Raw genomic sequence first — 11,159 nt, 5'->3', positions numbered from 1 at the left:
GAATTAAGTGCAGTTCAGATGCTCACTGGCACTGCTTCCCCAGGAAAGTGGCCACAAACCTGCCAGAGTTCTGGGAATGTCTGGATGATGCTCTTAGTCAAAAACTTTGGCGGTGGGTAGTCCTTTGAGGAGCCCTGGTGTTCCTCTCAGATGATCCTTTTGGGTTACTGCACATGTGAGATGCTGGCGATTCTGTAGGTATTGCAGCATTCTGCTCTTGAAATTGGTACTGAGCATGAGAAAGCACCTTTTAACTTGTAAGGTTTGACTTGAAAATTTGACTTGGGGATTAGAAACTTCGGTAGCCTTAATGCATTCAGTATATACTGGGTGAGGATAATGGGAATTTGACTCAAAAATACATGTGTTGGATGTTAAAATGGTCTGCAGCTAAATAAATTCTCTTAGTTCTTAAAATAGTAATTTGGATCCACTTCTATTTTGTTGAGATAGGTGCTTCTCTTTCTAGTAAATAGAGCTTCACTACAACATAAGAAGTTGGGAAGGTTTTTATTCCTGTCTGTGTGGCAAGGCTCTCTGAGTTAGGGCCTCTCCTGGCTAGAAGCATATTTTAGCGTATCAGATGAAAAATCTGGACTTAAAAAGTTGAAGGAGACAAGATCTGCTGCCCGTACACAAGGGGCATGGCAGGATCAAACCTGCGTTCCTTGAACTTAAGGTTTGTATTAGGACAGTATTTGCCATGAAGCACTTAAGTGCAGTGGAGCCATGGACCAAGAGACGTGGCTAAAGCAGTTGCCAAGCTTTAAGCCATCATTCATAACTTAACTGAGACTGGTCTTGAAGGACAACTAATCAGAAAAGGGAGGGCTGTTAATTGTGGCTGTACATGAGTTAAATAATGCTGGCTAGGTCAAGATTTTAAAGGTACCATTTTACAATGTACTTTTTTTACGGAGACCACGTTCATTGCCTGCAGTTTAATAGTGCAGACCCATCGGGCCTGTTAAACCTGAGCTTCACTGAATAAAAAGGTCCCTTTTTACTCCACATTAGTGTCTCAGCTGCAAAATTTAATTGGAGAAAATGTAGATAAGGGAGTAACATTCACTAAGTTCACAATGCTAAGAATTTTACAATCTGCAGAAGAGAAATAACACTGTCTAGATTCTTAATCCTAGTAAAATCTCTTGCACACAATTAAGAGGTACTCTGGTCGGTGTGTACAAGCACTGAGGTGTGTCCTGGAAAAGAACAAGAATGTTCTCAACAGGATGCTACTAAGCAGAGTGTTATAGGCTATTCTGTATGACCTGTTCTGCTATAAAGCTGTGATTGCTTCTTTCTCTGAAATAGTACAACTAATACCCAGTTGTATGATTGTGTGAAAAAGTCAGTAGAGTCCTGGTTATTTTTATCAAGCTTTGAGGATGTGGGGCCTTGTCAGAGCCAGAAAATACGTGGCCTTATCACTAAACAAAAAAAATCCTTTCTGCAGTCTTCTCCCTCTCTTGTTTCCTGGAGCTGCCTTAGTACATCATCTGCTGCTTCCTTCTGCAGTCTTAGGCTTTCAAGTGCAAATCAGCATATCATGCCTTGTAGACTCAAATAACTGTCCTGGCTTGAGGGGACTTTAAAAGATCATCTAGTTTGGCCCATTCAGGTCTGTGAAAGGTGGTTCTCTTTGTCCCCGTGTCCCCCTCACCTAACATCAGTTTAGTGACGCAGCAAACGTGGTGAGGGTGCTTTTGGTCCCATCCAGATCATTCATGGAGATGTTACAACATGGAGCCCAGTACTGATCCCTGGGGGGCCCCACTTGGGACAGGCTGCCAGCCTCAGTAAAACACACTGATCACCTATGAGGTGATTCCTGCCCATTTCACAGATCACCGCCATCCAGTCTATATTTGACATTTGTCCAGGAGGAAGCTGTGGGAAACGGTGTCAAATGCTTTGCCAAGGTCCAGCTGAACAATACTGCTCTGTCTTGACATGCTATTTTTCTGTAGCACTTACCAATTTAGCCTGGCATGATTTGCCTTTGATAAACTCAGACTGAGTTTTCCCAGTCACCTACTTTGACCATGGCTTTAGGTCACGGATGACTCAAGTGGCCAATCTGAAAGAGGCTAATGAAGAAACACCATGTTTGCTCTGCCCGTGTGCAATAGGAACGGCAATAAAACCACAAGGCCAGTAGCTGCAATAGTCCCTTACCAGCTTAACAGCAGTTTAAAACCTGTGATACTAAATGCAAAGTGCTGTCTGGGAACTGCAACTTTTCCTTGCATGTCTCAGCAGATTTGACAGGATTTCTGCTCTTTAATGGCAGATTTTCTGCAAGTCTGAAGCTTGGCTGCATACTCAGACACCTTAAGCTTCAGGGCAAGTAACGCACCCTGGTCAGAAGCTGACTGGTTGCCATTTCATCTCTGCAACCAAAGGAAACAGAATACACATAACACTGACATACATCATCACTTTTAACCAGCGAGGTCTGAATTTAGGCAGCGTGACACAGACAACAAATGAGGAAAAAATGCCAAAGGAAAGCATCTTGAAGAAACCTGAACAAAATACTGGAACATCCCTCTGAACTACTCTCGTAACCAGGTGAAGTGAGCCCTTGGTCTTCCCAGCAGTTCCTGTCTACCACCCAACTCCATGGAACCACCGAGACTCTTCCAGGCAACTCTGGAAAACAGTAATGTGCAAACACCTGCTGAAGCAGGGCAGTGGCTGGTCAAGTCTGAGCATTTTTTAGGGCAGTCTCAGGGGCAGGTTGATGCCCACCAGCAACACAAGGCCTTTCCTGCTCAGCTGCTCTGGCACATGCAATTATTCCTACACAGAGGCAAGACCTTTCAGATTACTTGTGGACCCCATCAGTTTTCCAGCCTAGCAAGTTAGTTGGCTCTTCCTTTTCTTTGTAGACAGTAGAAGTTTGTCTTTACATAAATGGAAGTAACTATTACTATGAGCAAGGAACTCCCACTCAAGGTGATTCTGAACACATGAAACATCAGAGCTTCCTTAAGCAAGCACCTTCTGCTATTTTGCTATCACATTCCCTCAAATTTCCCGCCAGATTCTAACACAGGAAGTAGCAGTTCCCTCCTCTCTACAGCTTCCAACCCAAACCCTGTGTTCATGCTTCTTTGGGGATTCGTCAAATGGAAGTATTTGTTCCTGCTCAGCATTCTCCCTCTCTTCTGTCTCGTCCCTCAACAGGCCACATGAAGGGTAGGAAATGCTAAGGCAGGGTAATATTCTTAGCAAGCATCATTATTGAAAAGTCAGCAGTGACAAAGTCAGCAGTCAGAGGAAAACAAGGAAAGTCAGTGTGATGCTTGCAAGATACACAAGTCCAGAAGACTAACTGTTCCTGACAGCTCTCTATATAAAACTAGGTCTGGAAATATGGGTTTATTACAAATCTTCTCCACAAGATATCAATCTGTGATATGCACATCAGTCTCATTAGCCAAGAAAGGTCTTTAGGGTCTTGTACTCTTATTGATCACTGTCACATTAATGAACTGACTGCCATACATGAGGGAGGTTTGAAAGATACTCACTTGTGAAGATGAAGAAGGCCTGAGGCACTGGCAATTTCTACTACTTAAATTTCATCTCAGCCTCACTCCAATCCCTGCCCCATAAAAAAACAGAACAAAACAAACTAAAAACAAACAAAAACCAAACAAACAAAAAAAAAACCAAACAAACAAACAAACAAAAAAAAAAAAAACAAAAAAAAAAAACCCCCCCCCCCCCCCAAAAAAAAAAAAAAAAAAAAAACAACCTGGAAATTACATGTAACCCACAAGTATGTTATGAGGTCCACCAATGTTTTGACACGCTAGGACGCATCAGGTGAAAGCATCACTCTGTGATCCCATTACAAAGCCACTGAGAAACCAGAATTCCTGGGAAGTGCTCCCCCAAGTAAAGCCACAAAGATGCTGCAGAGAGCAACAGCTATCCAAGCCAGGGGCTATGCTCTTCCTACAAACAAGAGATTTACAGATTCTGTCACACTGAGCCTGTTCTTCACCTCTTCTTACCTCTACTGATGCCCAGTGCTTGCTGAAGGTGCCACAGAGCCATCCATACTCTCTAGAAGCCACATCTCCACAAGTGAGTCCCATTTTTTATTTCCCTCTCCCCCTGCCTCTGCTCTTTCCCATCATTCAAAAGCCACTGAGGTACTGTGAAATAATTATGCAAAAAGACAGCCAAAAGTCTTTTGCTGAACTATAGGCTGAATTTACACTTAAGATTAAATTCTGTCAATCATTTAAATTCCAGTGGCGAAAAAACAATGGCATATTTTTACACAGGATGCATATATATTTCATTTTTGGAACAACATTAAAAATTGTTTCTTAGTCTAGAATATCTATACAGAATTCAGGATATAGAGTGCCCTTTTAAACTCAAATTTTTGTCAAATGTACAGAAAATATTACAGAGAAACAATTGTTAATCAAAGCACAGTAAATGGATGCCATTTTTCAACAGTTCAATACAGTCTCTAAACCAGTGCAAATTTTATTGCATTAAGCTTCCCAGCTCACTTAATAGATTAATAATTTATTCACACTACATCATTTCATCCTTGTAACTATATAGTTTATTTTGAGCTCCTCATAGGAGTTTAATGTGCTTCTGAACAACAGCAAACAATCCCTTTTATTTGCACCATTGGTTGATGCAGACTGAAAGAACAAATAAAAACGCCATCCGATCCTCTCATGTATGCATCACAATATACAGCACAGGAGACTACAGAACTAGAATCCAATCCAACCATTCAGTTTCAACTCTTACAAGTCAAAAGGGTGTTTGTTTTTAAAAAGATACATAGTGAAAAGTGGATATACAGACTGCATTTTAAGATTTTTATTAGTTGAAAGAAAAAAAGAACCCTTTTGTTGAAAATGATACAATTATGTGAATAAGATTACCTGCTTACTGTAAATAAAATAGGAGTTATCTGCATTGCAATAATTGTTGAATTAAAAGTTTTAGAAAGAAAAAACTACTGAGTGGATTCTTCAGCTCCTTACATTTTAACAATTTGTTTTAAAAATATAACTTCTATTATCTAATTTAATATACATTTTGAAAATATCCCCTATTTTGCAGTTATTCAAGGAAAGCAGTAAACTCAATGAAAGGTATATTCTTTTAGCTGCAGCAATACAAACAGCCATTAATTCACAGTTAAAATAGAATATTACTTATTCACAAGTGCAATGTAGCTTGAGCTTAACCAATGTGAAATTCCACAAGGAACAAGACTAAGTTACTTGCAAAATTGATTTAGTTTGAAACACATATAGTAAATAAAATACTTTCCATTACAATTGTATTGTCTAAACTTGAGTTACATGAAATTTGAAGACAGGCTATGATTATAAGTAACATACAGATGCTTCTGGTAACATGTAAAAGCTGGAACAAATGACTGCGCCAACACTTCAACCACACCAGTCTCCTAGGCCTAAAAGGTTTTCAAAGTTGTCAGGATTTGGTGATGTGCCAGAATATAATTAATAAGGAAAAGCTTTTTAACTTAAGAATTCTGATTTTAAACATTTAAGACCTCATTTGTTGTTTCAATTCCACAAAAAACCCAGCTCTTCGCATGTGAGCACACAAGCTGTATATGTGACTGATTTATAGCTGGGTGAAAGGTGCAAGGTAGTATCTTAGCACAACTGGCTGCAGTTCAACATCCTTATGGAAACAATTTAAGGAAGTTTCTCTTTGATAATTTTTCTTTCAATATAAACTTTCTAAGTTCTTTGGTGTACCTGAAATTCATTGTTTGCATCCACTTCTGTTATCAGGTTGCTCTACATCCTCATTTTGTGCACAAATCACATGTTTTGAAGTTAGTGCTGATCTGCAAATGTTTTCCTCAGGTTGTACGTGGGAATCACAAAATATCCACAGAAGAATAAACTCCTGAACACTGGCTGTTGAGGTACTAGAAAGAGTATGTGGAGGCAAGAGTTTCGCAAGTGAGCAAAATGCTACTTCTTCTGTTTATATTGACAAAAAACAGAACCAAAATCTAGCTTATCCTCATCCCTCCTTCCCAACACTTTCCTCAGATCAATAATGTATAATGGACTCAGATAAATTTGGATTCATAGGAGCTGGATGTCAAACAATTTAGAAGCATTTGTACATTACTAAGTCATCCCCATGTAGCCCAAGAAGTTCATCCTGTCAATTAAATTGCAGAAGGGTGCCTTTAGTGCCTAATTTTCAGAAGAACAAAAATGTTTGCAATGCACTTACAACAAGCTTTCGAAACTTTTCCCTGGTTATTTTTGGCCAGATTTTGTGAAACTTACTTTTCTCCCAGAAAAATCTGAGATGAAAACAAACTGTTTTCAAAGATCTCCCTTTTCATCTGAGCTATGGATTACATTAAAAAAAACAACTGATTAGTTAGCTACTCTAAAACCTAAGCATTAAGAACTCCCTACAAAAAAGAGAAGGTCTTCCTTTTTTATTCTGTAGTAAAGAATCAATTAAAATATGCAGATTCAAGATTTCAAGTAGCTACATGCAGGACTTCTACCACCCTGAAAGCCAGGTGCCTATACCAGGAATAGCAGTTAATTTGTAGTGTACAAAAATGCCAATATGCAAGAGAAAATCAAAGCAAGTCCAATTCTGCAGCTGTCCTTTTCTCCTCTGGCTTTACTTCTGTTGGTTTTTTTTTGTTTGTTTGTTTGTTTAGTGTATATAGCTGGGAAAGGTTTAACAATTAACACTAGGTGTTGTGACACAATCTGCTTTGCTGTATTTACAACACTACTCCCTTATTAATCTATATTTTCACCAACAGATGAGAAAGTTGTTTGGAAATGAAGATGATGTGTTTAGGAAAACTAGTTCATAATAATATTAGTTACTATGCTTTAAAACTGGATGTCACATATCTAAACCAGCACTCACTAGACAGATTTTCCTTGCCATTTAATGAGTTGGGAGAATTTAAGTGTAACTAAAACTTGATTTCTTGCAAGTTGCATCACATAATCACATGGTTTGTCCATTTAATACTCAAAAATAATGGTCTTTGCGTAGCTGTCTGTTGAAAAATAATGCATATAGTTACACAGAAAAATTTGCTGCTGATTTGTAAAAATATTAATTTGTTTGCTTTAGATATCTTTAGATAGACTTCAATTTTAGAAGGATGGAACCATGTAATTATGTAACTAAAGAAGAGAGGAAAAGATGAAGAATCAAGGACTATTCTTTAATTGTGATGTAGGTCAGGTATCAGCAAGCAACCGTGCATAAACCCAAAGAATAAAGAATTAAAAAAAAAAAAAAAAAATTGTGTGCTTTCTTGTTTTTAGTTGTTGAGAAAGCACAACAGTTTTATCAGGAGAGAATCTGTCCAGGTAATATCCCCATATTAACTTAGGATCAGCACTTTTAGACAAAATACAAGGCATCAGTCTATGATGTAAATATATTTTGTCATATGTAGTGCAACTCCCTTGTTTTCATCTCATGAAAAAAAAAATGGTTTTATTGTTTCATGTAAAAAATAGTTCCAGACAGATCTTCATCCCTCATAATGTTGAAGAACGAAAAGTTTTTAAAGTAGTATCAAGTAAATACATTCATATCCAGATGCAATTAATACTTTAAGCTATATGCTCCTTTTACATGCTACAAATATATTTTTTCTCTATGAATTATTCCATTGTAAAAGCCATATTACTAACTTTCAGCAAAAACCTGGAATAAATCTTATAATATTCTTCAAGTAACAGAAACACTTACACTGTTGACCAGTATCCAGGCTCTCCTTGCCAAGACTATGACTACTGTAGTCAATTAAATATGTGAGGTGAGGAAGTGTCTTATCTACTAGAAGCAATACAAAAGATGGATACATCTTTTCAGATCATACACATAAGCACTTCATTTCTGCTAATATACACCTTGAAGACCACATTTATAAATACATTTTAATTGAAATATTGAATCTGGACTATCAGTGCAAAATAATTAACCCATAGTATAAAACCAAGGGAGAGGGTGATAAAAGAATTAGAGAAGGACACCTCTTAAACACACATGCAAATAGTATAAAGCGTATTTTTTTTTTTTTCAGGCAGTATCTGTGTGTATTACACACAATTCTTGTGTGTATTCTAATACCATTTGAGCTTCCTACATAATTTTTAGAAAGCCATCCATTTCTCAGCTGCTTTGTGTAGAAGCTTATCTTTCTTTGGAGAAAGCAGCCAGTACGTTTACAGAATGTTACAGTTTATCAGATAGAGAATATAGGAAAGTTGAGTGTAAGTCTCTGTTTTCTCACAGCTGTAGATAAACATTTTGAAAAGGTTAGCAAAGGTAGTTCAGAATACTGACGGGGACAAGAGTCAGGAGAAGGGTAGCAATTTAATATACTGTCTGATGAAAGCAACTGCATTGCAGCTTCCAATCCAAGGTTACAAATATTTACATTCATACAACCATACCACACACTAATAAAAGGACGCCCCTCTAGGTAAAGATCATTTTAAAGAAGCATTGAAGAACCTGAGTACTGGAAAAGTACTTCATTAAAATACACCAGTACTGGTGGCCCTTAAGAAAGTCACCAGCTATAGACTACTGTTTCATCATCAGCTTTTTGAATAATTTGATATTGTGGAGGAAAATTTTGAGGAAATTAAAGAATATATATATATAGGGGAAAAGCAGATCAGCCACTGAAACAAACTCATCATTTTAAAACATTTTGACAAATTTTACAATGTGCCCATGACATGAGTGAGAAGAATACATGTTGCAGTTCAATGAAACTGGTTTGACAAATTGCTCGATTAACACCTTTTGAGGCTCAAAAGTGTGTGTCACCATGCTCTTGGGTTTGTTCAGCTCTGCTTTTGTCTCTCCGAAGTATGGTGTGTGTCTTCCTTGTTTTTATATTAAAGGTGCTCCAAACCACTTCCTGCAACACTCAACCCTGCTGCTTGGTGGAACGTCTATTCTCTGCATCTTTTCAAGAACTTCCTTTGGTAGTGTTTTAAGTGCAAGTCTGTACTCACTATCAAAGACCTCTGAAACAGAAAAAGCAGAGTTGAAGTTATTTAAGAAAAACTGTACAATGCATACTACTGTTCCTATAAAATGCTTTTGGTGATTTTTATATAGTAACAAAATCATCTTCATTAACTAGATGCTGATTTTTTTTTCTTCAAAATGCATCTTCTCAGAGGACCTGAAAAGGATCCCCATAAGATGGTGTAGCAGTGGATGCCCATTGCTTCTTTCACAGCTCCATTTATTTGCCTGTTCCCAGTGTAGCTCCCCTATCACATTCCATGAGGGAGTCACTTCAATTGTGTAGAACCAAATAGAAGGCAGGATAGAAGAGATCAGTAGAGGGTGGGAAATCAGATGTTTGGATAACACAGGTCTGATATGTGGGTCAGAGAAAGATGGACAAGACTGGAAACAAGCTTTCAGACATGGAGAATTAAAACTTCAAGCTCTTCAAATACTCTTTGTTTAAAGTAACTCATTACTGGTTTCAAACAAAGTCAAAATTAATGGTTTCATCTGAATTATATTTACATAAAAGCAACATCTAAAGACTGACAGTGCAGTAATTTTCACTAAAACACAACTGAATCTTAGAAACAGATTTTATACACTAGCTTTCATGAAAAATATCGAAAAGAACTATGCATTTCACAGTATTTTTTTACTTACCAATGTCAATGTTTTCTCTTCCAAGAGACACCAGAGACAGGAAAAGAATTTCCCTATAAAAACTCCTAGGGGAATATTTTGAAGGGTGAGTTAATGAAAGCATCAACTATCCTGTTTTCAAAGTCAATATTGAAGACTTCCATTATGTAGTTTCAACAACAGTTCTGTTAACCTTGCTTGTGAAAAAAGTGGCCAATCTAAATACATGACTACTAGCTTAAGGTTTTTTAATGCCTGAATACTTTTACTTGACAGAAAGCCACACCACTCCCAAATCCTAGTAATTACATTTTCTATGAAAAATTCCTCTGCCATAGAAATGCCTAATAAACAAGAAATATTAAAATAACCACCACTTTTTTATTTATTATTAATTCATTCCTGCCTGACCATGAAGCAATGTGTGAGTATGGGCTCCTTCAGATCATCCATACTTTTGTTTTTTGTTTCAGAATGTCATGGGCAATCTCAGAAATAGGCATCATTAAATAATCAGATATTATTTTTTTCCCCTTGTGGAAAACAAAGATGCTTCTCTAAGCAGAGCAGTTTCTGTTTCTTTTTAGTAACTACAAAACACAGAAACAAAGATGACTTAGCATAAGAAACTTAAATACATCTTGTATCTGCTGTAGTTTACTTCAGAGTCTGTGCTCTTGTACAAAGCCTTCCTTGAACTGCAGTGCAGATTACAAAATACAAGAACTATTTACAAGTCTCCCTCTCTTTGTGACTCACACTGCAACCACTTTTCATAGCCAGTATTCCAGATTGCTAGAATTTCAGAAGATATAACTTGCAAGAATATTCCACACACTGCAACAGGACACTTGTATTTATCAATTGGCTAGATCTGGAGCAACATCAAAATCTGTGTAATTAATACCTGCATTTTTCTTGCTCATTGTAAAATGTCCATTTTTATTAAAGAATCACATTCATCCATTTGATCTGGTTGAACTATGCATCTGAATATAGAGTGCATCAGTTTGTAAACACAGGTGTAAAAAGGTACACATGGTTTTTGGTGGACACAAATGAAATGGAATCTTCCCCAGAGGTCTTTATGAAATTATCGCTATGAAATGTACACAGTCTGATCTTATTTAACTTCTGGTGGAGGGAAACTAAGAAGAGATTATGTCTTTACCTCTGTCGTTTCACATCTGGTTTAACTTTCTGTAGGAGGAGGTTGATTGGCTTCATAACATCATTGTGTTGAATACTTAGCTTGATGTTCTCTAACAATGTGTATGTTGCCTGCTGATCTTCTGCCAGTGTGGAGGGTTTCTTTTCAGAAGAATCTGGGAAGTGGAACCATACAGACTATTACAGCAGTAAAGATTTTTTTTTTTCACTTTAATAAGCAGAAGTATTTCCAAAAGTGAGATACACATATGTTGGGGTGCATTCTTGCTCAGTTA

The 11,159-nt window shown here is 37.3% G+C and overlaps 1 long non-coding RNA gene across 1 annotated transcript; it reads right to left on the bottom strand.

Annotated features, from left to right (window-relative positions):
* Positions 1-4,302: 4,302 nt before the first annotated feature.
* Positions 4,303-11,079, bottom strand: LOC121333047. Its single transcript, XR_005952235.1, has 3 exons — positions 10,886-11,079; positions 9,736-9,800; positions 4,303-9,080 (listed from the first exon to the last, which is right to left on the bottom strand). It is a non-coding gene; the product is annotated as an uncharacterized LOC121333047 (long non-coding RNA).
* Between the last annotated feature and the right edge of the window lie 80 nt (positions 11,080-11,159).

This window comes from Onychostruthus taczanowskii, unplaced genomic scaffold (genome assembly GCF_017590055.1).
Source record: "Onychostruthus taczanowskii isolate IOZ18803 unplaced genomic scaffold, ASM1759005v1 scaffold154, whole genome shotgun sequence".
In the NCBI taxonomy this organism is placed as follows: Eukaryota; Metazoa; Chordata; class Aves; order Passeriformes; family Passeridae; genus Onychostruthus; species Onychostruthus taczanowskii.
Note: the sequence above shows the minus strand (reverse complement) of the source record. Positions and strands in the feature narration are given on the sequence as shown.